This window comes from Pseudophryne corroboree, chromosome 11, assembly GCF_028390025.1.
Source record: "Pseudophryne corroboree isolate aPseCor3 chromosome 11, aPseCor3.hap2, whole genome shotgun sequence".
NCBI lineage: Eukaryota > Metazoa > Chordata > Amphibia > Anura > Myobatrachidae > Pseudophryne > Pseudophryne corroboree.
This window is the reverse complement of record NC_086454.1, coordinates 59,579,159-59,604,444: the sequence shown is the minus strand read 5'-3', so window position 1 is coordinate 59,604,444 and position 25,286 is coordinate 59,579,159.

The window sequence follows — 25,286 nt, the reverse complement described above, 5'->3', positions numbered from 1 at the left end:
ATGTATGTATAAAGAAAGAAAAAAAAACCACGGTTAGGTGGTATATACAATTATGGACGGGCTGCCGAGTGCCGACACAGAGGTAGCCACAGCCGTGAACTACCGCACTGTACTGTGTCTGCTGCTAATATATAGACTGGTTGATAAAGAGATAGTATACTCGTAACTAGTATGTATGTATAAAGAAAGAAAAAAAAACCACGGTTAGGTGGTATATACAATTATGGACGGGCTGCCGAGTGCCGACACAGAGGTAGCCACAGCCGTGAACTACCGCACTGTACTGTGTCTGCTGCTAATATATAGACTGGTTGATAAAGAGATAGTATACTCGTAACTAGTATGTATGTATAAAGAAAGAAAAAAAAACCACGGTTAGGTGGTATATACAATTATGGACGGGCTGCCGAGTGCCGACACAGAGGTAGCCACAGCCGTGAACTACCGCACTGTACTGTGTCTGCTGCTAATATATAGACTGGTTGATAAAGAGATAGTATACTCGTAACTAGTATGTATGTATAAAGAAAGAAAAAAAAACCACGGTTAGGTGGTATATACAATTATGGACGGGCTGCCGAGTGCCGACACAGAGGTAGCCACAGCCGTGAACTACCGCACTGTACTGTGTCTGCTGCTAATATAGACTGGTTGATAAAGAGATAGTATACTACTAATATTATATATACTGGTGGTCAGGTCACTGGTCACTAGTCACACTGGCAGTGGCACTCCTGCAGCAAAAGTGTGCACTGTTTAATTTTAATATAATATTATGTACTCCTGGCTCCTGCTATAACCTATAACTGGCACTGCAGTAGTGCTCCCCAGTCTCCCCCACAATTATAAGCTGTGTGAGCTGAGCAGTCAGACAGATATATAATATATATAGATGATGCAGCACACTGGCCTGAGCCTGAGCAGTGCACACAGATATGGTATGTGACTGACTGAGTCACTGTGTGTATCGCTTTTTTCAGGCAGAGAACGGATATATTAAATAAACTGCACTGTGTGTCTGGTGGTCACTCACTATATAATATATTATGTACTCCTGGCTCCTGCTATAACCTATAACTGGCACTGCAGTAGTGCTCCCCAGTCTCCCCCACAATTAAAAGCTGTGTGAGCTGAGCAGTCAGACAGATATATATAATATTATATATAGATAATAGATGATGCAGCACACTGGCCAGAGCCTGAGCAGTGCACACAGATATGGTATGTGACTGAGTCACTGTGTGCTGTGTATCGCTTTTTTCAGGCAGAGAACGGATTATAAATAAAACTGGTGGTCACTGGTCACTATCAGCAAAACTCTGCACTGTACTGAGTACTCCTAATGCTCCCCAAAATTAGTAAATCAAGTGTCTCTCTAATCTATTCTAAACGGAGAGGACGCCAGCCACGTCCTCTCCCTATCAATCTCAATGCACGTGTGAAAATGGCGGCGACGCGCGGCTCCTTATATAGAATCCGAGTCTCGCGATAGAATCCGAGCCTCGCGAGAATCCGACAGCGTCATGATGACGTTCGGGCGCGCTCGGGTTAACCGAGCAAGGCGGGAAGATCCGAGTCGCTCGGACCCGTGAAAAAAAACATGAAGTTCTGGCGGGTTCGGATTCAGAGAAACCGAACCCGCTCATCTCTAGTGGGGACACGCTGCTTGGCTGAGAGCCGTGACAGACGGCTGTCTCAGCCAATCAGCGGTCTTCCATAGAAACATAGAATTTGACGGCAGATAAGAACCACTTGGCCCATCTAGTCTGTCCTTTTTTTAACCATATTTTTATCTCAAAACTTATTTGATCCTTATTTCTTTGTAAGGATATCCTTATGTCTATACCATGCATGTTTAAATTGCTCTACTGTCTTAGCCTCTACCACCTCTGATGGGAGGCTATTCCACTTGTCCACTACCCTTTCTGTGAAGTAATTTTTCCTCAAATTTCCCCTGAACCTCGCCCTCTACAGTCTCAGTGCATGCTCTTGTTAGTGATGTGCACTGGAAATTTTTCGGGTTTTGTGTTTTGGTTTTGGATTCAGTTCCGCGGCCGTGTTTTGGATTTGGACGCGTTTTGGCAAAACCTCCCTGAAATTTTTTTGTCGGATTCGGGTGTGTTTTGGATTCGGGTGTTTTTTTACAAAAACCCCTCAAAAACAGCTTAAATCATAGAATTTGGTGGTTATTTTGATCCCATGGTATTATTAACCTCAATAACCATAATTTCCACTCATTTCCAGTCTATTCTGAACACCTCACACTTCACAATATTATTTTTAGTCCTAAAATTTGCACCAAGGTTGCTGGATGACTAAGCTAAGCGACCCAAGTGGCCGGCACAAACACCTGGCCCATCTAGGAGTGGCACTGCAGTGTCAGACAGGATGGCAGATTTAAAAAATAGTCCCCAAACAGCACATGATGCAAAGAAAAAAAGAGGTGCACCAAGGTCGCTGGATGGCTAAGCTAAGCAACCCAAGTGGCCGACACAAACACCTGGCCCATCTAGGAGTGGCACTGCAGTGTCAGACAGGATGGCAGATTTAAAAAATAGTCCCCAAACAGCACATGATGCAAAGAAAAAAAGAGGTGCACCGAGGTCGCTGGATGGCTAAACTAAGTGACCCAAGTGGCCGACACAAACGCCTGGCCCATCTAGGAGTGGCACTGCAGTGTCAGACAGGATGGCAGATTTAAAAAATAGTCCCCAAACAGCACATGATGCAAAGAAAAAAAGAGGTGCACCAAGGTCGCTGGATGGTTAAGCTAAGTGACCCAAGTGGCCGACACAAACACCTGACCCATCTAGGAGTGGCACTACAGTTTTCTAGCGAGAAGATGAGTGCTTCCATCCTCATGTGAATCTGAACCACTAGCCATGAACATAGGCCATGGCCTCAGCCATTCCTTGCCACTCCGTGTCGTAAATGGCATATTGGCAAGTTTACGCTTCTCATCAGACACTTTTAATTTTGATTTTTGGGTCATTTTACTGAACTTTTGTTTTTTGGATTTTACATGCTCTCTACTATGACATTGGGCATCAGCCTTGGCAGACATCGTTGATGGCATTTCATCGTCTCGGCCATGACTAGTGGCAGCAGCTTCAGCACGAGCTGGAAGTGGATCTTGATCTTTCCCTATTTTACCCTCCACATTTTTGTTCTCCATCTTTTAATGTGTGGAATTATATGCCAGTAATATATCAATAGCAATGGCCTACTGTACCGTACTGCTATTAATATATACTGGTGGACAGCAAAATTCGACACTGTCCTACTATATACTGCGCACAACTACAATGCAGCAAAGATATGGATAGTATACTTGATGACACAGAGGTAAAGCAATGGACTACTGTACCGTACTGCTATATATATACTGGTGGTCAGCAAAATTCTACACTGTTCTCTTACTATATACTGCGCACAACTACAATGCAGCAAAGATATGGATAGTATACTTGACGACACAGAGGTAGAGCAATGGACTACTGTACCGTACTGCTATATATATACAGGTGGTCAGCAAAATTCTGCACTGTCCTCCTACTATAGACTGCGCACAACTAAAATGCAGCACAGATATGGATGGATAGTATACTTGACGACATAGAGGTAGAGCAGTGGACTACTGTACCGTACTGCTATATATATACTGGTGGTCAGCAAAATGCTGCACTGTCCTCCTACTATATACTGCGCACAACTACAATGCAGCACATATATGGATAGTATACTTGACGACACAGAGGTAGAGCAATGGACTACTGTACCGTACTGCTTTATATATATACAGGTGGTCAGCAAAATTCTGCACTGTCCTCCTACTATATACTGCGCACAACTTAAATGCAGCACAGGTATTGATGGATAGTATACTTGACGACACAGAGGTAGAGCAGTGGACTACTGTACTGTACTGCTATATATATATACACTGGTGGTCAGCAAAATTCTGCACTGTCCTCCTACTATATACTGCGCACAACTACAATACAGCACAGATATGGATAGTATACTTGACGACACAGAGGTAGAGCAATGGACTACTGTACCATACTGCTATATATATACTGGTGGTCAGCAAAATTCTGCACTGTCCTCCTACTATATACTACAATGCAGCACAGATATGGAGCGTTTTTCAGGCAGAGAACGTAGATATTTTCAGCACACTGAGCACAGATATTTTCAGCACACTGAGCACAGATATTTGCAGCACACTGAGCACAGATATTTGCAGCACACTGAACACAGAAACTGAGAGAACGCAGCCACGTCCTCTCGCTATCATCTCCAAAGCACGAGTGAAAATGGCGGTGACGCGCGGCTCCTTATATAGAATACAAATCTCGTGAGAATCCGACAGCGGGATGATGACGTTCGGGCACGCTCGGGTTAACCGAGCAAGGCGGGAAGATCAGAGGCTGCCTCGGAACCGTGTAAAATGGGTGAAGTTCGGGGGGGTTCGGATCCCGAGGAACTGAACCTGCTCATCTCTAGTCCTCGTATCCTATTGCTTTTCCTCATATGGAGAATGTTTCCCTCCTGGACTTTGTTAAAACCCTTGATATATTTGAAAGGATCTATCATGTCCCCCCTTTCCCTTCTCTGCTCCAAACTATACATAATGAGATGTTTTAGTCTTTCTGGGTAAGTTTTGTGATGTAGGCCATGCACCATTTTAGTTGCCCTTCTTTGTACAGTCTTTTAATGTATTAAAATCCCTTTGAAGATATGGCCTCCAGAATTAAACACAGTATTCTAGATGAGGTCGTACCAATGACCTATACAATGGCATTATTACTTCTTCCTTTTTGCTGATGATTCCTCTCCCAATGCAGCCAAGCATCTGACTAGCCTTCCTCATTGCTTTGTTACATTGCTTACCTGTCTTTAAGTCACCTGAAATAGTGACTCCTAGATCCCTTTCCTCCTCAGTAGTTTCCAGTATAGTGCCATTAATACTATATTTAGCCTTTGGATTTTTGAGACCCAAGTGTATGATTTTGCATTTTTTGGCATTAAACTGTATTTGCCACACTCTTGACCATTCCTCTAGTCTACCTAGATCCTCAGTCATTTGTTTTAACCCACCAGGTGTGTCTACCATGTTGCATACCTTTGTGTCATCTGCAAAAAGGCATACTTTCCCTTTAATGCCAATTGCAATGTCACCAATAAAGATATTAATAAGCACTGGTCCAAGTACAGATCCCTGAGGTACTCCACTGGTAACATTTCCCTCCTGTGAATGCACTCCATTTACCACAACTCTCTGTTTTCTATCCTGCAACCAAGATCTTATCCATTCAATAATTCTAATATCCAATCCCAAGCTTTCAAGTTTATTTAGCAGTCTGCGATGAGGAACAGTGTCAAAAGCTTTACTAAAGTCTAGATAAGCTATATCCACGGCTCCACCTTATCCATCACTTTAGTCACACAGTCAAAAAAGGCAATAAGATTTGTTTGACATGATCTTCCCTCAGTGAATCCATGCTATTTGGGGTCCTATAAATTAGAGATGTGCACTTGAAATTTTTCGGGTTTTGTGTTTTGGTTTTGGGTTCGGTTCCGCGGCCGTGTTTTGGGTTCGACCGCGTTTTGGCAAAACCTCACCGAATTTTTTTTGTCGGATTCGGGTGTGTTTTGGATTCGGGTGTTTTTTTTCAAAAAACACTAAAAAACAGCTTAAATCATAGAATTTGGGGGTCATTTTGATCCCAAAGTATTATTAACCTCAAAAACCATAATTTCCACTCATTTTCAGTCTATTCTGAATACCTCGCACCTCACAATATTATTTTTAGTCCTAAAATTTGCACCGAGGTCGCTGGATGACTAAGCTAAGCGACCCTAGTGGCCGACACAAACACCTGGCCCATCTAGGAGTGGCACTGCAGTGTCACGCAGGATGTCCCTTCCAAAAAAAACCTCCCCAAACAGCACATGACGCAAAGAAAAAAAGAGGCGCAATGAGGTAGCTGTGTGAGTAAGATTAGCGACCCTAGTGGCCGACACAAACACCGGGCCCATCTAGGAGTGGCACTGCAGTGTCACGCAGGATGTCCCTTCCAAAAAACCCTCCCCAAACAGCACATGACGCAAAGAAAAAAAGAGGCGCAATGAGGTAGCTGTGTGAGTAAGATAAGCGACCCTAGTGGCCGACACAAACACCGGGCCCATCTAGGAGTGGCACTGCAGTGTCACGCAGGATGTCCCTTCCAAAAAACCCTCCCCAAACAGCACATGACGCAAAGAAAAAAAGAGGCGCAATGAGGTAGCTGTGTGAGTAAGATAAGCGACCCTAGTGGCCGACACAAACACCGGGCCCATCTAGGAGTGGCACTGCAGTGTCACGCAGGATGTCCCTTCCAAAAAACCCTCCCCAAACAGCACATGACGCAAAGAAAAAAAGAGGCGCAATGAGGTAGCTGTGTGAGTAAGATAAGCGACCCTAGTGGCCAACACAAACACCGGGCCCATCTAGGAGTGGCACTGCAGTGTCACGCAGGATGTCCCTTCCAAAAAACCCTCCCCAAACAGCACATGACGCAAAGAAAAAAAGAGGCGCAATGAGGTAGCTGTGTGAGTAAGATAAGCGACCCTAGTGGCCGACACAAACACCGGGCCCATCTAGGAGTGGCACTGCAGTGTCACGCAGGATGGCCCTTCCAAAAAACCCTCCCCAAACAGCACATGACGCAAAGAAAAAAAGAGGCGCAATGAGGTAGCTGTGTGAGTAAGATAAGCGACCCTAGTGGCCGACACAAACACCGGGCCCATCTAGGAGTGGCACTGCAGTGTCACGCAGGATGGCCCTTCCAAAAAACACTCCCCAAACAGCACATGACGCAAAGAAAAAAAGAGGCGCAATGAGGTAGCTGTGTGAGTAAGATAAGCGACCCTAGTGGCCGACACAAACACCAGGCCCATCTAGGAGTGGCACTGCAGTGTCAAGCAGGATGGCCCTTCCAAAAAACACTCCCCAAACAGCACATGACGCAAATAAAAATGAAAGAAAAAAGAAGAGGTGCAAGATGGAATTGTCCTTGGGCCCTCCCACCCACCCTTATGTTGTATAAACAGGACATGCACACTTTAACCAACCCATCATTTCAGTGACAGGGTCTGCCACACGACTGTGACTGAAATGACGGGTTGGTTTGGACCCCCACCTAAAAAGAAGCAATTAATCTCTCCTTGCACAAACTGGCTCTACAGAGGCAAGATGTCCACCTCATCATCATCCTCCGATATATCACCGTGTACATCCCCCTCCTCACAGATTATCAATTCGTCCCCACTGGAATCCACCATCTCAGCTCCCTGTGTACTTTGTGGAGGCAATTGCTGCTGGTCAATGTCTCCACGGAGGAATTGATTATAATTCATTTTAATGAACATCATCTTCTCCACATTTTCTGGATGTAACCTCGTACGCCGATTGCTGACAAGGTGAGCGGCGGCACTAAACACTCTTTCGGAGTACACACTTGTGGGAGGGCAACTTAGGTAGAATAAAGCCAGTTTGTGCAAGGGCCTCCAAATTGCCTCTTTTTCCTGCCGTCACTGTGTGACGTGCCTACTTGGATGCGGTCACTCATATAATCCTCCACCATTCTTTCAATGGTGAGAGAATCATATGCAGTGACAGTAGACGACATGTCCGTAATCGTTGTCAGGTCCTTCAGTCCGGACCAGATGTCAGCATCAGCAGTCGCTCCAGACTGCCCTGCATCACCGCCAGCGGGTGGGCTCGGAATTCTGAGCCTTTTCCTCGCACCCCCAGTTGCGGGAGAATGTGAAGGAGGAGATGTTGACAGGTCGCGTTCCGCTTGACTTGACAATTTTCTCACCAGCAGGTCTTTGAACCCCAGCAGACTTGTGTCTGCCGGAAAGAGAGATCCAAGGTAGGCTTTAAATCTAGGATCGAGCATGGTGGCCAAAATGTAGTGCTCTGATTTCAACAGATTGACCACCCGTGAATCCTTGTTAAGCGAATTAAGGGCTCCATCCACAAGTCCCACATGCCTAGCGGAATCGCTCTGTGTTAGCTCCTCCTTCAATGTCTCCAGCTTCTTCTGCAAAAGCCTGATGAGGGGAATGACCTGACTCAGGCTGGCAGTGTCTGAACTGACTTCACGTGTGGCAAGTTCAAAGGGCATCAGAACCTTGCACAATGTTGAAATCATTCTCCACTGCGCTTGAGACAGGTGCATTCCACCTCCTATATCGTGCTGAATTGTATAGGCTTGAATGGCCTTTTGCTGCTCCTCCAACCTCTGAAGCATATAGAGGGTTGAATTCCACCTCGTTACCACTTCTTGCTTCAGATGATGGCAGGGCAGGTTCAGTTGTTTTTGGTGGTGCTCCAGTCTTCTGTACGTGGTGCCTGTACGCCGAAAGTGTCCCGCAATTCTTCTGGCCACCGACAGCATCTCTTGCACACCCCTGTCGTTTTTTAAAAAATTGTGCACCACCAAATTCAAGGTATGTGCAAAACATGGGACGTGCTGGAATTTGCCCATATTTAATGCACACACAATATTGCTGGCGTTGTCCGATGCCACAAATCCACAGGAGAGTCCAATTGGGGTAAGCCATTCCGCGATGATCTTCCTCAGTTGCCGTAAGAGGTTTTCAGCTGTGTGCGTATTCTGGAAAGCGGTGATACAAAGCGTAGCCTGCCTAGGAAAGAGTTGGCGTTTGCGAGATGCTGCTACTGGTGCCGCCGCTGCTGTTCTTGCGGCGGGAGTCCATACATCTACCCAGTGGGCTGTCACAGTCATATAGTCCTGACCCTGCCCTGCTCCACTTGTCCACATGTCCGTGGTTAAGTGGACATTGGGTACAACTGCATTTTTTAGGACACTGGTGAGCCTTTTTCTGACGTCCGTGTACATTCTCGGTATCGCCTGCCTAGAGAAGTGGAACCTAGATGGTATTTGGTAACGGGGGCACACTGCCTCAATAAATTGTCTAGTTCCCTGTGAACTAACGGCGAATACCGGACGCACGTCTAACACCAACATAGTTGTCAAGGCCTCAGTTATCCGCTTTGCAGCAGGATGACTGCTGTGATATTTCATCTTCCTCGCAAAGGACTGTTGGACAGTCAATTGCTTACTGGAAGTAGTACAAGTGGGCTTACGACTTCCCCTCTGGGATGACGATCGACTCCCAGCAGCAACAACAGCAGCGCCAGCAGCAGTAGGCATTACACTCAAGGATGCATCGGAGGAATCCCAGGCAGGAGAGGACTCGTCAGAATTGCCAGTGACATGGCCTGCAGGACTATTGGCATTCCTGGGTAAGGAGGAAATTGACACTGAGGGAGTTGGTGGGGTGGTTTGCGTGAGCTTGGTTACAAGAGGAAGGGATTTACTGGTCAGTGGACTGCTTCCGCTGTCACCCAAAGTTTTTGAACTTGTCACTGACTTATTATGAATGCGCTGCAGGTGACGTATAAGGGAGGATGTTCCGAGGTGGTTAACGTCCTTACCCCTACTTATTATAGCTTGACAAAGGCAACACACGGCTTGACAAATGTTGTCCGCATTTCTGGTGAAATACTTCCACACCGAAGAGCTGATTTTTTTGGTATTTTGACCAGGCATGTCAATGGCCCTATTCCTCCCACGGACAACAGGTGTCTCCCCGGGTGCCTGACTTAAACAAACCACCTCACCATCAGAATCCTCCTGGTCAATTTCCTCCCCAGCGCCAGCAACACCCATATCCTCCTCATCCTGGTGTACTTCAACACTGACATCTTCAATCTGACTATCAGGAACTGGACTGCGGGTGCTCCTTCCAGCACTTGCAGGGGGCGTGCAAATGGTGGAAGGCGCATGCTCTTCCCGTCCAGTGTTGGGAAGGTCAGGCATCGCAACCGACACAATTGGACTCTCCTTGTGGATTTGTGATTTCGAAGAACGCACAGTTCTTTGCGGTGCTTTTGCCAGCTTGAGTCTTTTCAGTTTTCTAGCGAGAGGCTGAGTGCTTCCATCCTCATGTGAAGCTGAACCACTAGCCATGAACATAGGCCAGGGCCTCAGCCGTTCCTTGCCACTCCGTGTGGTAAATGGCATATTGGCAAGTTTACGCTTCTCCTCCGACAATTTTATTTTAGGTTTTGGAGTCCTTTTTTTACTGATATTTGGTGTTTTGGATTTTACATGCTCTGTACTATGACATTGGGCATCGGCCTTGGCAGACGACGTTGCTGGCATTTCATCGTCTCGGCCATGACTAGTGGCAGCAGCTTCAGCACGAGGTGGAAGTGGATCTTGATCTTTCCCTAATTTTGGAACCTCAACATTTTTGTTCTCCATATATTTACTAGGCACAACTAAAAGGCACCTCAGGTAAACAATGGAGATGGATGGATACTAGTATACTTATGGATGGACTGCCGAGTGCCGACACAGAGGTAGCTACAGCCGTGGACTACCGTACTGTGTCTGCTGCTAATATAGACTGGATGATAATGAGATGAAATCAATATATATGTATATATAATATGACTAGTACTGCAGCCGGACAGGTATATATTATATATTTATTATGTAATGACTGATGACGGACCTGCTGGACACTGTCAGCTCAGCAGCACCGCAGACTGCTACAGTAAGCTACTATAGTAGTATGTATAAAGAAGAAAGAAAAAAAAAACAACCACGGGTAGGTGGTATACAATTATGGATGGACTGCCGAGTGCCGACACAGAGGTAGCTACAGCCGTGGACTAACGTACTGTGTCTGCTGATAATATAGACTGGATGATAATGAGATGAAATCAATATGTATGTATATATAATATCACTAGTACTGCAGCCGGACAGGTATATATTATATATTTATTATGTAATGACTGATGACGGACCTGCTGGACACTGTCAGCTCAGCAGCACCGCAGACTGCTACAGTAAGCTACTATAGTAGTATGTATAAAGAAGAAAGAAAAAAAAAACAACCACGGGTAGGTGGTATACAATTATGGATGGACTGCCGAGTGCCGACACAGAGGTAGCTACAGCCGTGGACTAACGTACTGTGTCTGCTGATAATATAGACTGGATGATAATGAGATGAAATCAATATATATGTATATATAATATCACTAGTACTGCAGCCGGACAGGTATATATATTATATATTTATTATGTAATGACTGATGACGGACCTGCTGGACACTGTCAGCTCAGCAGCACCGCAGACTGCTACAGTAAGCTACTATAGTAGTATGTATAAAGAAGAAAGAAAAAAAAAAAAACACGGGTAGGTGCTAGGTGGTATACAATATTATATATATATTATATACAATTATATATATATATATATAATATATATTAAACTCATAAACTGGTGGTGATTATTAAACTGGTGGTCAGGTCACTGGTCACACTATCAGCAACTTGCAAGTAGTACTCCTGAGTCCTAAGCAGACAATCACAATATATATTATACTGGTGGTCAGTGTGGTCACAAACAATGGCAGTGTGGCTGGCACTCTGGCAGCAAAAGTGTGCACTGTACGTTATATGTACTCCTGAGTCCTGAGTCCTGCTCTCAGACTCTAACTGCTCCCCACTGTCAGTGTCTCCCCCACAAGTCAGATAATACAGTCACACTATCTCTCTCTATCACTTCAGCAAGTACTAGTAGTAGTAGTACTCCTCCTAATGCTCCCCAAATTACTACTGTGTCTCTCTCTGTCTCACTCTCTTCTCGAATCTCTATAAACGGAGAGGACGCCAGCCACGTCCTCTCCCTATGAATCTCAATGCACGTGTGAAAAATGGCGGCGACGCGCGGCTCCTTATATAGAATCCGAGTCTCGCGATAGAATCCGAGCCTCGCGAGAATCCGACAGCGTGATGATGACGTTCGGGCGCGCTCGGGTTAACCGAGCAAGGCGGGAAGATCCGAGTCGCTCGGACCCGTGTAAAAAAACATGAAGTTCGGGCGGGTTCGGATTCCGAGGAACCGAACCCGCTCATCTCTACTATAAATTGCTGGATTTGAGATAATCTACAACTCTTTCTTTTTAGAGTGTTTCCATCAATTTCCCTACTACTGATGTAAGACTCACTGGTCTGTAGTTGTTTGCCTCTTCCTTGCTTCCACTTTTGTGAAGTGGGACTACGTTCGCTGTTTTCCAGTCCTCTGGAATTACTCCTGTAACTAATGACTGGTTGACATAGGTTACCATGGAGACCGGCGTCCGAGGCAAAAAACCTCAGGATCCGACAGCGAGATGGTTTTGCCTTGAATGGGGATCCGGGGCAGACAGGGAGATCCGAACTGTGGCTTGGATTTCCCCAGATCCCATAGGTTCGGGGTAGGGGGGGGTTCAGTTCTGTGGGAACTAAACCTGCTCATCCCTACCCTATATCATATTTGAACAGCACTGTAGCAACACATCTTCAGCCAGTTTTGATGTTATATGAATGGAAAAAACACTTAAGCATTTACTGTATTTTTTTAGAGATGAGAGGGTTCGGTTCCCTGAGAACCGAATAGCCCCGAACTTCACTCTCCAAGTCCGGATCTGAGTCTGGCTCAGGACTTCCTGCCAGACTCGGAAACCAGAATGAGACAAAATGTCATCATCCCACTGTTGTATTCTCGCGGGATTTGGATCCCATATAAACAGCTGCACGTCGCCACCATTTTCACTTCGGACTTGGAGAGTGAGGGAGACAGACCTCTGTCTCTCTGTGGGTGGTGGTGTTTCTTGCTCTGTAGTGTGTAGTGTGTAGAGTGTAGTGTGTGCTCTGTAGAGGTGCTGCTGCAGTCACTGTGGTGTACCTTTGCTGTGTTAGGGGTGCTGTCCTGGCTGTCACTGGTGTTTCTTGTACTGCAGCTGTACATGGGTGTTGCTGTCCTGGCTGTCATTGTGTTGTACAGGGAGCAGGGGCACTGTAAAATATAGGGTTGCTGATGTCTTAATAACATTACACTGGCCCTGTATGCTATAAACATTAGGGTGCAGTTCTTAAAAATTAAAAGCACACTGCTCCTGTATGCTGTCAAATATAGGGGTGCTGATGTCTTAATAACATTACACTGGCACTGCTGTAAATATTCAGGGGTGCAGTTCTTACAAATTAATAGCACACTGCTCCTGTATGCTGTTAAATATAAGGATGCTGATGTCTTAATAACATTACACTGGCCCTGTCTGCTTTAAAAATTCAGGGGTGCAGTTCTTACAAATGAAAGCACACTGCTTCTGTATGCTGTAAGAATACAGGGGCACTGTGAAAATAAAGGGGCACTGTCCTGTGTGCTGTAATAATAAAGGGGTGCAGTCCAGTGAAGTGGAGAACAACAATTTGGAGCTAAAAATAGTGGAAGATCAGGAACCACTTCCAGTTACCAGTAGTAGTGCTAAAGCTGCTGCTGCCACCAGTCATGGCATTGACGATGCAATTCCATCAACATCATCTGCTAAGGCCGATGCCCAATGTCATAGAGGGCATGTAAAATCCAAGAAGCAAAAATTAATAATCAGAAAGAAAAAAAAGTTATCTGACGAGAAATGTAAAATTGGCAATATTCCATTCATGAAATGAAGTGGCAAGGAAAGGCTAAGGCCTTGGCTTATGTTCATGACTGATGGCTCAGCTTCTCATGAGGATGAAAGCCCTCATCGCTCTCGAAAAATAAAAGAAATTAAGCTTGTTAAAGCACAGGAAAAAAACAACTGTGCATTCAGGGATATCACAAATCCCCAAGAGAGTCAAAGTTTGTCCACGGTTGCGATGTCTAGACCTGACCTTCCCAAGATTGTATGGAAAGAGGAGGCTCCTACCACCATTTGTACGCCCCCTGTAAGTGCTAGGGAGAGCACTGCCAGTCCAGTTGCTGATATTGAGATTGAGGATGTCACTGCAGATGTACACCAGGATGAGGAGGATATAGGTTTAGCTGGCGCTGAGCAGAATTTTATTTAAAATAACAGGGGTGTGCAGGAGATTCTGTCAGTGGCCCTAAAAATTGCGGGCCACTTTCGACATTCAGCCACTGCGAACCAAAAACTAGAGCCCCAGCAAACACTCCTGAACCTGTCCTGCCATCACCTGAAAACAAGAGGTAGTAAGAAGGTAGAACTCAATAATCTATATGCTTCAGAGGATGGAGGAGCAGCAAAAGTCCATTCAAGCCTATACATCCACCTACAATATAGGCAAAGGAGGATGAATGCACCTGACTCAATTGCAGTGGAGAATGATTTCCGTCTTGTGCAAGGTTCTCCAACCCTTTGAACTTGCCACATGTGAAGTCAGTTCAGACACTGCCAGCTTCAGTCAGGTTATTCCCCTCATCAGGCTTTTGCAGAAGCAACTGGAGAAATTGAAGGAGGAGCTAAGATGGAATGATTCCGCTAAGTATGTGGGACTTGTGGATGGAGCCCTTTATTCGCTTTGACAGGATTCAAGGGTGGTCAATCTGTTGGAATCAGAGCACTACATTTTGTTCACCGTGCTCTATCCTAGGTTTAAAGCCTAAGTTGTATCTCTCTTTCCAGCAGACAAAAGTCTGCAGAGGTGCAAAGACCTGTTGGTGAGAAAATTGTCAACTCAAGCGGAACGTTACCCGCCGACAGGTCCTCCTTCATTTTCTGCTGCAACTGGAGCTGCAAGGAAAAGTATAACATTTTCGAGCCCACCCACTGGCGATGATGCAGGGTAGGCAGGAGCAAGTGTTGACATCTGGTCCAGACTGTAGGAGCTGCCAACAATTACTGACATGTCTACTGTCACTGCATATGATGCTGTAACCATTGAAAGAATGGTGAAGGATAATATTGGTGACAGCATCACTGTAGGTATGTCAGACAGTCCATATGTATACTGGCAGGAAAAAAAAGCAATTTGGATGCCCTTACACAAACAAACTGGCTTTATTTTACCTAAATTGCCCTCCCTCCAGTGTGTACGCCAAAAGAGTGTTTAGTGCAGCTGGTAACCTTGTCAGCGATCGGCGTAGGAGGTTACTTCCACAAATTCTGCAGAAGATGATGTTTACCAAAATGAATTATAAATTCCTCCAGGAAGAACTTTACCAGCAATTTCCTCCAGAAAGTATACAGGGACCTGTGATGGTGGATTCCAGTGGGGACGAATTAATACTCTGTGAGGAGGAAAAGGATGTACACACTGAAAGGGGTGAGGAATCGAAGGATGAAGATGAGGCTGCATCTTGTCTGTAGAGCCAGTTTGTGCAAGGAGAGATTAATTGCTTCTTTTTTGGTGGGGGGATTAATTGCTTCTTTTTTGTGGGGGCCCAAACAAACCAATCATTTCAGTCACAGTTGTGTGGCATACCCTGTCGCTGAAATGATTGGTTTGATAAAGTGTGCATGTCCTTTTTATACAACATAAGGGTGGGCGGGAGGGCCCAAGGGCAATTCTATCTTACACCTCTTTTTTTTTCTTTGCATTATGTGCTCTTTGGGGCCTAGTTTTTAAAACTGCCATCCTGTCTGACACTGCAGTGCCACTCCTAGATGGACCAGGTGTTTGTGCTGCACACTTGTGTCACTTAGCTTAGTCATCCAGCAACCTCGGTGCAACCTTTTGGCCTAAAAACAATATTGTGAAGTGTGAGGTGATCAGAATAGAGTGGAAATGAGTGAAAATTAATGTTATTGAGGTTAATAATACCGTAGGAGCAAATTACCCCCAAATTCTGCGATTTTAGCTGTTTTTATGTTTTTTTTCAAAAATCATCCAGATCCAAAAACTAAAACCTGAAAGGGAGGTTTAGGCAAAACCAATCCAGATCCAAAACATGAGCGGGGATCCAGATCCAAAACCAAAACACGATAAGTGCCCACCGCACATCACTAATTTTTTTATTTTGCTTTGTGATTAAAAATGTCTTTTGGAGTCCCTTTCAAAAACACATATCTGAGGCAACATTATATTGTTTAAAACATATGTTGCAAATGGAAAGCAAATTAGGGTACCAAATGGTGTAAAACATTATTAAAGATTTTGGATACCACAAAATCACACATAGTAGTTACAGTAATATTTTGTTTTCCCTTTTTATGACTTACCAGCAAGATCCTCTTAATGGTGTGCAGAGCTCTTTTTGCCAGTGCCTTCCGCCTTACCGCGGGAGCTGCATTGTTTTTAGAAAAAAAATAATAATAATAAAAAATGTACTGTAAGGCACAATGGCCCTCATTCCGAGTTGTTCGCTCGTTCTTTTCCTTCGCATCGGTGCGATTTTCCGCTAACTGCGCATGCGCAATGTTCGCATTGCGGCTGTGCCAAGTAAATTTGCTAAGAAGTTTGGTATTTTACTCACGGCATTACAAGGTTTTTTCTTCGTTCTGGTGATCGGAGTGTGATTGACAGGAAGTGGGTGTTTCTGGGCGGAAACTGGCCGTTTTATGGTGGTGTGTGAAAAAACGCTGCCGTTTCTGGGAAAAACGCGGGATTGGCTGGAGAAACGGGGGAGTGTCTGGGTGAACGCTGGGTGTGTTTGTGATGTCAAACCAGGAACGACAAGCACTGAACTGATCGCAGTGGAAGAGTAAGTCTGGAGTTACTCAGAAACTGCAAAGAAAAATCTTTTTGCAATATTGCGAATACTTCGTTCGCAATTCTGCTAAGCTAAGATTCACTCCCAGAGGGCGGCGGCTTAGCGTGTGCACTGCTGCAAAAAGCGGGCAGCGAGCGAACAACTCGGAATGAGGGCCAATATACAATGTTTTGTCATTAATAATTAGTAGGCATCTATGTACTGTGGGACAACAGCTCCCAGAAAATATTAAAATGCTAAATTAACTGATTTGCATGACATGTGTGAGGGTATGCTGGGATGTGTTATTCCATAGAAGCTGCTAAACCATGTTGAAACACATAGAAAAATGAATGTTTATTTTTTAAATGTTAAGTATATAAATGGGCCTGTTACTGTAATTGTTGGTTACTCACCAGATGGTGCCTGAACTGGTGGCCTATCAGTGTCCTCAACGTGGACTTCAGGCAGGACTTCTGGGGGGAATGACTTGCTTCAATTCCTCTTCATAGGAAATATAGTGGACTGGGATTTGCTGCCCAACACCGGTCCTGCGTGTCTGCTTGACCTCAATAGCCATCTTCCGCTTCAGCACATGCTTCACATTGTTGATGCACTTTTTTATCATTGAGACATCACGACTGCACGTGCTCACTGCATTGACTGCATTAGTGATGCCAACCCACGTCTCTCTCTTCCTATCCATGGAAGTCTAGTGTGCTCTTCTAATACCGGTGAAAGACTCTCACCATCGCATGCACTAATGCGTGATTCTCTTGGTAAGATAATTGCAAATTGCACCCAGTGCGTGTCTTGCCAGGCCTAGGGACCAAAACACCCTCCTCCATCACAAAGTGAAACTCGCATTCCAGTTGGTCTAAAAACTCACAGCTACAACTCACGCCTTCTGAAATGTGAGATGGTGCAAGATGGAATGTGACTAACAACTCGCACCTCATTACATCCGGCCCCCACTGTATCTCTGTGGGTTTGTATTTTTGTCCCTTTAATTATTGTCCCTTTAAATCTTGTGGCTCAATTAAATCTTGTGGCCCAATCTATTGTCCCTTTAAATCTTGTGGCCCAATCTACCAAAAACGTAGTAGTAACTTTGAAAAGGTCCGGATACAGATGTGTCTTGTCCTTATATCACCCCAAACAGCTACACAGCCACACCAAGTGTACCACCAGAAACGATTTCACAAGATATGCATCTTATTCTCATCACTAATGCGACAAATTACATTGGCATCTCATATAGCTTCTACATATGACCCAGGGCCTGATTCATTACTGATTGCTTTATGCGATTCTATGTGCAATTTACTGATGGTGGGGAAACTGCACATGTGTAGTACCCATTCTGCACAGAAGCAGAAAGGGTCCTGCGGTTACGGTGCAGTGCACATATGCGAACGCCTTATTGACAGGCAGAGGTGTTTGCGGGTATGGGATGGGGCAGGGTCAGCCGGCATTTTGGAAAACGGGAGCATGTCGCACCCATTTTCCATGCGTGGTGAGGCCAAGGGCTGTGTTGTGTATGCTGTTTCCTTGGCCTCGCAATCCCTTTAGCGATGGCAAGGCTGAGTAAATTGAAGTTTACTCAGCCTGCCGTTGCAAATGAGCATTGCGACCGATGATCGTGATGTTCATCTAATAGGCAATCGCATCAGAAATACAGGGAGGAGGTTGTATGCACCTCCTCCTGCATTTGCATTACTAAGGACTGTGAGCAGGTGTGCATTTGCAATCCTTAATGAATCAGGCCCCCAGTCACTAATCTGGTGAAAAAAGGCAAAAGACAGAGGTCTCACACAAATATTCTGTGCCATGACTCACGCCACTACTGTTATACTTAATCTACAACTTTATTCCAATTACTTCGCACCAACAGTACTAGTCTAGTGTGCCTAGTATGCTGTATGCAACTTTAAAAGTGGCCACAACGAGAATAAAACCCAAAATATGGTAATTGCTACCTATGGCAGAGCGTCTACATCACTCCAAGCATCTTGCATCATATTGCACAAAAACTCTAAGTGAATGAGGACACATCAGTAGTAAATTAACCCCATTGGGTCAATATGTGATGTGATTATTCCACTACCTTTTTATTTCCTATTTACAGTATATTTTGCGTTGGTGTGGATCCTTCCCATTGTGGGTGTCTGGGGGAGAATTTATGATTTTTTTCTGCATATTTTTCCTAAATAACTTTCTCATGGATAACATACAGTATGTGCCCAGCGGAACATGAAAATGAGCTATACTCCAATGCAAGGGCCTGAAGAACACATTTGTGTGTTGCTGTTGCACCATGCAATGTTTTCTGTTCAGTAAATCACCTCCAGCTTTTAGCAGCTTCCTACGGAATACATATGTAATCCCGGCAGAAGGGAAGCCGGCGATCTTATCACCGACAACAGCATGTTAATGAATCCTGATGGGGGTTGGATAAGTATATCTAACCTCTCCTCTTCCCTGCCTAAGCCTAACTCTCCCTTCCTACAGCCTAAACCAACCCCCCCCACAGCCTAATCCTTACCCCCCCCCTCTCCCTGCAGCCTAACCCTAACCCCCCTCCCCCAAAGCCTAACCCTAACTTTCCCCGGGGTGCCTAACCCGGTATCCGGTCTGAAGATCGACAGTGTCTAGGTCGACAATGTTTAGGTCGACCACTGTAGGTCGACAGTCACTAGGTCGACATGGATGGAAGGTCGACAGGGTTTCTAGGTCGACATGTGCTAGGTCGACAGGTCTAAAGGTCGACATGAGTTTTTCACATTTTTTTCTTTTTTTGAATTTTTTCCATACTTAACGATCCACGTGGACTACGATTGGAACGGTAAAGTGTGCCGAGTGAAGCGGTAGCGGAGCGAAGGCACCATGCCCGAAGCATGGCGAGCGAAGCGAGCCATGCAAGGGGACGCGGTGCACTAATTTGGGATCCCGGTCACTCTACGAAGAAAACAACACAAAAAAAAAATCCTCATGTCGACCTTTAGACCTGTCGACCTAGCACATGTCAACCTAGAAACCCTGTCGACCTTCCATCCATGTCGACCTAGTGACTGTCGACCTATAGTGGTCGACCTAAACATTGTCGATCTAGACACTGTCGATTTGATGAACCACACCCGCCTAACCCTACCCCTCCCTCCCTGCAACCTAACCCTAACCCTTACTCCCCTGCAGCCTAACCCTAACCCTCCCCCCGCAGCCTAAACCAAAACGCCCCCCGCCACGGCTAACATGTAGTATTATACTTACAATTGGGATGCCGGCGTTCAGTATTCCATTTGATGCTGGAGTATCAGCGCCAGGAATTTGCCGTGTGTCTAGTTTCCAGTGCCGGTATTTCAAGCTCCGGCATCCCCTTACTACAACACAGAATGTTTGGAGAAAAGTAAAAAAGAGCAAGCACTCTGCACCTTAGAAAAACCATGCTCCCCTTGCACTGCAAAATGGTTTTATTCCACATGCAAAGTTAATTGGATGTTTGTTTTTGCTTTGCTCCAAATTTAATTTATTCATTCTATATCATAAACATTTCTCTTCCTCATTATCCCTTGAGCGAACTCATCAGCATTACCTAGTCCTGATCACTTAATGAAGTGCTGGAGATCTCATTTTGATAGAGCCGTTTTAATTTGACTTTTTACCTGCATGTTAAGGAAGGTTAATCGAACTTATCTTAAAAAAATTAGCACCCAGTACCATGAAAGTCTACATGCCTTTCACGCCACGACCTCCCATCTTATCTGCCTCTGCCATGCAAGAGAAAAAAAAAAGTTTAAGAAAAAAGTTTTGGGGTTAAATTCTGAATGAATTAATGTTTGTGTTTGATAAGACTGCTACATTGTAGAGATTACCAGGAACTCAGTCCATATCACTTTGTAGGTTTCATTTCCTTCTACATTAAATTAGATCAAGCTACACAGAAAGCAGATACAAGCTGGGTAGTACATTAATCAGTTATTCTACACTTCATATATTTTTATTCCAATGAGTCTCAGTGATTAATTGATGTCTTTGAAGATTGAGCACTTTTAGCTAATAAACTCTGTCAATACTCATAGACTAGCCAGGTTGATAACTGCTGTACCCTGCAAGAAAGTCTTTCTTTTTTAATGTTTTACTAAGTAAACGCACGCCGATGTTTTAATTTGGATTAAACAACATTACAGTTAATCTATATTATTGAGGCGTATCTGCAGATAAATGACTAATTTGTACACTGCTTTCTTCGTAGGATGATTTGTTGATTGGGTTTTCTCCCTCTGGCTTGTGCAATCTATAGCGTTTCTTTGAAAAGTTATGTGATTTCACATTAAAAGAGCTTTGTATCATAAAGGAAACACCAGAATTAATAATCAGTCATTTTTAATGTGTTTTAATTTCAAATATTTGAAAGAAACTATTTAATATTACATATTACTGTAGGTCATTCACTACACACACCTACAGTGGAAGTGCAGCAGATTTAGCTGTGTTTTTTGCATTTGTGCTTGTGTGAAGTGATCATGTTTATTGGAAACAGAATCAGAATTTCTTCCTGCTAACAATTTTGCTCTGGCCCTTAATCATACCTCCTAAATCCTCTGATGACAGATTGGTAGTCCTGCAAAGGGGGCATGGGGTCGCTATGTGTATATATATATATATATAATGTATATGTAATATAAAAATGGGAAAATGATGTGGCACTCAGGACTGCGTTAAATAAATGTACTCGGTACACAAAGGACCTCTGAGTACATTTATTTAATGCAGTCGTGAGTGGTGCACCAGTTGCGTGGTTATAATAGTTATTCCTGTGGTGGCACTGGATGCTATATAGTTTTTACCTGGTATGCCGGACACACCATTGTTTATGTATGTGTGTGTGTGTGTGTGTGTGAGTCCCATTTCAGGAACCATGCTGTAGGGTTCTATGTATTTTATGGCATTTATTGGTGTTTTCTGTATTATATGGCACTCACTGGAGTACTCTTTGTATTTTATAGTGATCTCTGTAATGCTTTCTGCATTACATCGAGGTCATGATGCTGTAAGTATTATTTGGCCATCCCTGTAATGTTCTCTGCTTTAGAGCTGTTCCACACTCGGCGGCTTTTACCGGGTGGGAAAAAGCCGGATTACTTTTTCCCGTGCCGGTATTGTAATTAACACTGTAAGGTGTAGGGTCCTTTCACACGGCACGGCCCCGGCACGGCTTCCGGGTTGCAGACGGAAATATCCACTGAAAGGTCCGGCTGCCGGGCCGTGCCGTCTTTGTAGGCAGAGAACCATGTGTGTGAAGGGGAGCCTTCACACACAACTTTTTTTTAGCCGCTGCTGCTGCGCATGCATACCGACGCCAGGATCCTGGCAGCATACCGACGCTGGGATCCCGGCGGGGAGGGGTGAGTGCAGCAAGCCCCTTGCGGGCTCGGTGGTGACCGCACGGGTTCTATTCCCACTCTATGGGTGTCGTGGACACCCACGAGTGGAAATAGTCCCTGTTGGTCAGCATGCCGACCATCGGGATAGTGAGGGGTCGGGATGCTGGAGGAGGTCATGTGACTGTCGGTCTCCCGACTGCCGGTCACATGAATACCACCCCATTTGAGGGATATTTAATATTTATGGGTACTATCTCCTGCTCTTTTGTTAATGTATATATGTTAAATATAAACTGGGAGGACGCAAAAACAAAGGAGGACCAGGCGTCTGATAGTGTGTAAGAATTTCCTGAAAATGTCAGTTACACTAAAGTTTGTAATTTTTATTTTTGTTTTTTATTCTGTTGTCAATAAAATAACAGGTGATAAAAAGGGGCAGATTGAGGTGTTTGAAGGTAGGCGGTAGATATGTCCTACGTATTATTAGCTACACACCATGGCACAGGCCACACACCCTTTGTAGACCACACCCCCACATTAGTAGTAACACCCCTGCATGTGTTGGTCACGCCCCCTGTGGCAGCACACAATAGGCCCTTCATATATTTCAGCTCTAGGCCCATGTGAACCTTAATCTGGCACTGGGCATGGCCACTCGTCAAGGGAGCTTGGTCTCGTGGGAAATGCCACACCTGCGAGCCTTGTCTCCCCATCTTCATTACAATGGGGTATGCCCAGTGCTCTGGGAGCTGTTGGGTTGCCCACAGTCCCTCTCTCAACTAAATAGATGCTGCACGCAGTGAGTTAGAGGGGGCCTTCCAATTTCCCCCTCTACGCCCCACAGATGGAACAGCAGGACAGTGTCCAAAAATGTGGGTCCCACCAAATTTGGTACCGTTGGGAGGTATGCCTTAATTTGTTTCAACTTTACTGCTATGACAATCCTCATTTATAATTTATTTAAGTCCCGAAATTTTTTTATTTTTTTTCATTTGCATATTTTTTACATTAATAAATAAATAATAATGAATAATAATTAATAGAGCCACGTGTTGTTCACCCCGTCCAAGAAAGAACCATCTGAGGCAGCCACATGGGGAGCACTGCATATGTTACATCTGGCAGGGAGTACATTTAGAAGAAGTATAACATCCAGGGGGAGGGAGGAAAATGAAGAAGTTGAATACAATGGCGTAACAACAGGATAATAATAACAACCAAGGTGGCATTAAGAAAAAATAAAGAGTAGAAATACCACATAATGTGAGTAGGCCAAAGTCCAATTCCAGTTCAAACTCTGGGTCTAACTCCATTCTTCAGATGACATTCTGAAGATGCAGGCTTCAATGTGGCAGGTAAGCCTAGTATGCAGGCTTTCAAATGATTGACTTTTGGATTAGATGCTGGGCCAGCTGGTACACAGGGAGGGCAGGTGTTGATTGAGCAATTTGTTCCACATAGTAATTAATGGTGAGGGAAGCTGCAGCCTCACATTTGCAAAACAAACTTTAACTACAGACTGTTGTTGAAATGAAAAGCATCAGGTATGGGAAATGGAATTAATGTACATCTGAAGCGATGAGAGATGGTTTAAAGACTCCAGTCCAGTTCTAACTCCTTGCATCAGATGACATGCATAAGATGCAGGCTTCAATATGGCATAAACTAGATTTACGCTGATAAATGTACTTTCCTGTATAAGCTATGCCTGGTTGGTGCAGTCTGGGCATGCACATCTCACCATAACTTGTAATTTCACCTACATGTCCTTAACAAGCCCTCACTCAACTTAGCCTATGGGTGAGTATCCCATTACCCCTCAAATCTGCCCATTCAGCCTAAACTTGTTACTGAGATGCTTATGACTCTGAATCACACGTACTGTAGATGCATCTGCTTGCATTCATCTCTGCATCCGCCCAAAGTGTGATGACAGCAGCACAATGTTTACAATGGCGCATGCATAGCTCCCAAAACAGCTACCTAATTGACTAAACTGTTTTACTGAAAGTCACTCTAAGAGCCCCACTGCCTCACTGAGAATTGTATCATTTAGATGCAAAGTGCCTGGTCCCACCCCCAACACTGACCAGCTGCTTCATCTACAGTTGTATCCTCAGACCGTATAGCCGCTGTCGCGCCAAAAACCCTTCTCAGTGTGCCAGATCCAGTGAGAGGCAACTTACACTGAGCCACTATTTGGCTTGACTGTGAATTTTAGTTGCAGAAATGAAATATTTGAATGTGATAAAACCACTTAATGAGACTGCACTGATTAATTTGATATGTCTGAATCTATATACTAAGTGCTACAGTACAATGGGGTTTTTTTTTCATGCAAGCTCTGTTGTGCTTCATCTGCTACTTTGTACATACAGTATTGAAAACTCATTTTGGTGCGGTTAAAGTTGCAGCCCAGTGTCTGTAGTACACTATGGCCCTCATTCCGAGTTGTTCGCTCGGTAGCTGCTTTTAGCAGCCGTGCAAACGCTAAGCCACCGCCCTCTGGGAGTGTATCTTAGCAGAAGTGTGAACGAAAGGATCGCAGCATGGCTACAAAAAAAGATTGTGTCGTTTCTGAGCAGCTCCAGACCTACTCCTACTGTACCTTGCGATCACTTCAGACTATTTAGTTCCTGTTTTGACATCACGAACACGCATTGCGTTTGACCAGTCACTCCTGCGTTTCCCCCGGCACGCCTGCATTTGTATCTGACACGCCTGCGTTTTTCAACACACTCCCAGAAAACGGTCAGTTACCTCTCAGAAACGCCCACTTCATGTCAATCCCTCTGTGGCCAGCAGTGTGAATGAAAAGCTTCGCTAGACCTTGTGTAAAACTACTTTGGCTTTTGTGAAAGTACATTGCGCATACGTAGTACTGGTGAATGTCTCTACGGAGGAATTGATTATAATTAATTTTGATGAACATCATCTTCTCCACATTTTGTGGAAGTAACCTCCTACGCCGATCACTGACAAGGTGAGCGGCTGCACTAAACACTCTTTTGGAGTACACACTGGAGGGGGGGCAACTTAGGTAAAATAAAGCCAGTTTGTGCATTGGCCTCCAAATTGCCTCTTTATCCTGCCAGTATACATACGGACTGGATTGTCTGACATGCCTACTTGGATGCTGTCACCGATATAATCCTCCACCATTCTTTCAATGGTAACAGCATCATAAGCAGTGACAGTAGACAAGTCAGTAACCGTTAGCAGGTCCTTCAGTCCGGACCAGATGTCAGCACTTTTATCCTGACTGCCCTGCATCACTGCCAGCGGGTGGGTTTAGGAAATGTTATCCCTTTCCTTGCAGCCCCAGTTGCCGGAGAAAATGAAGGAGGA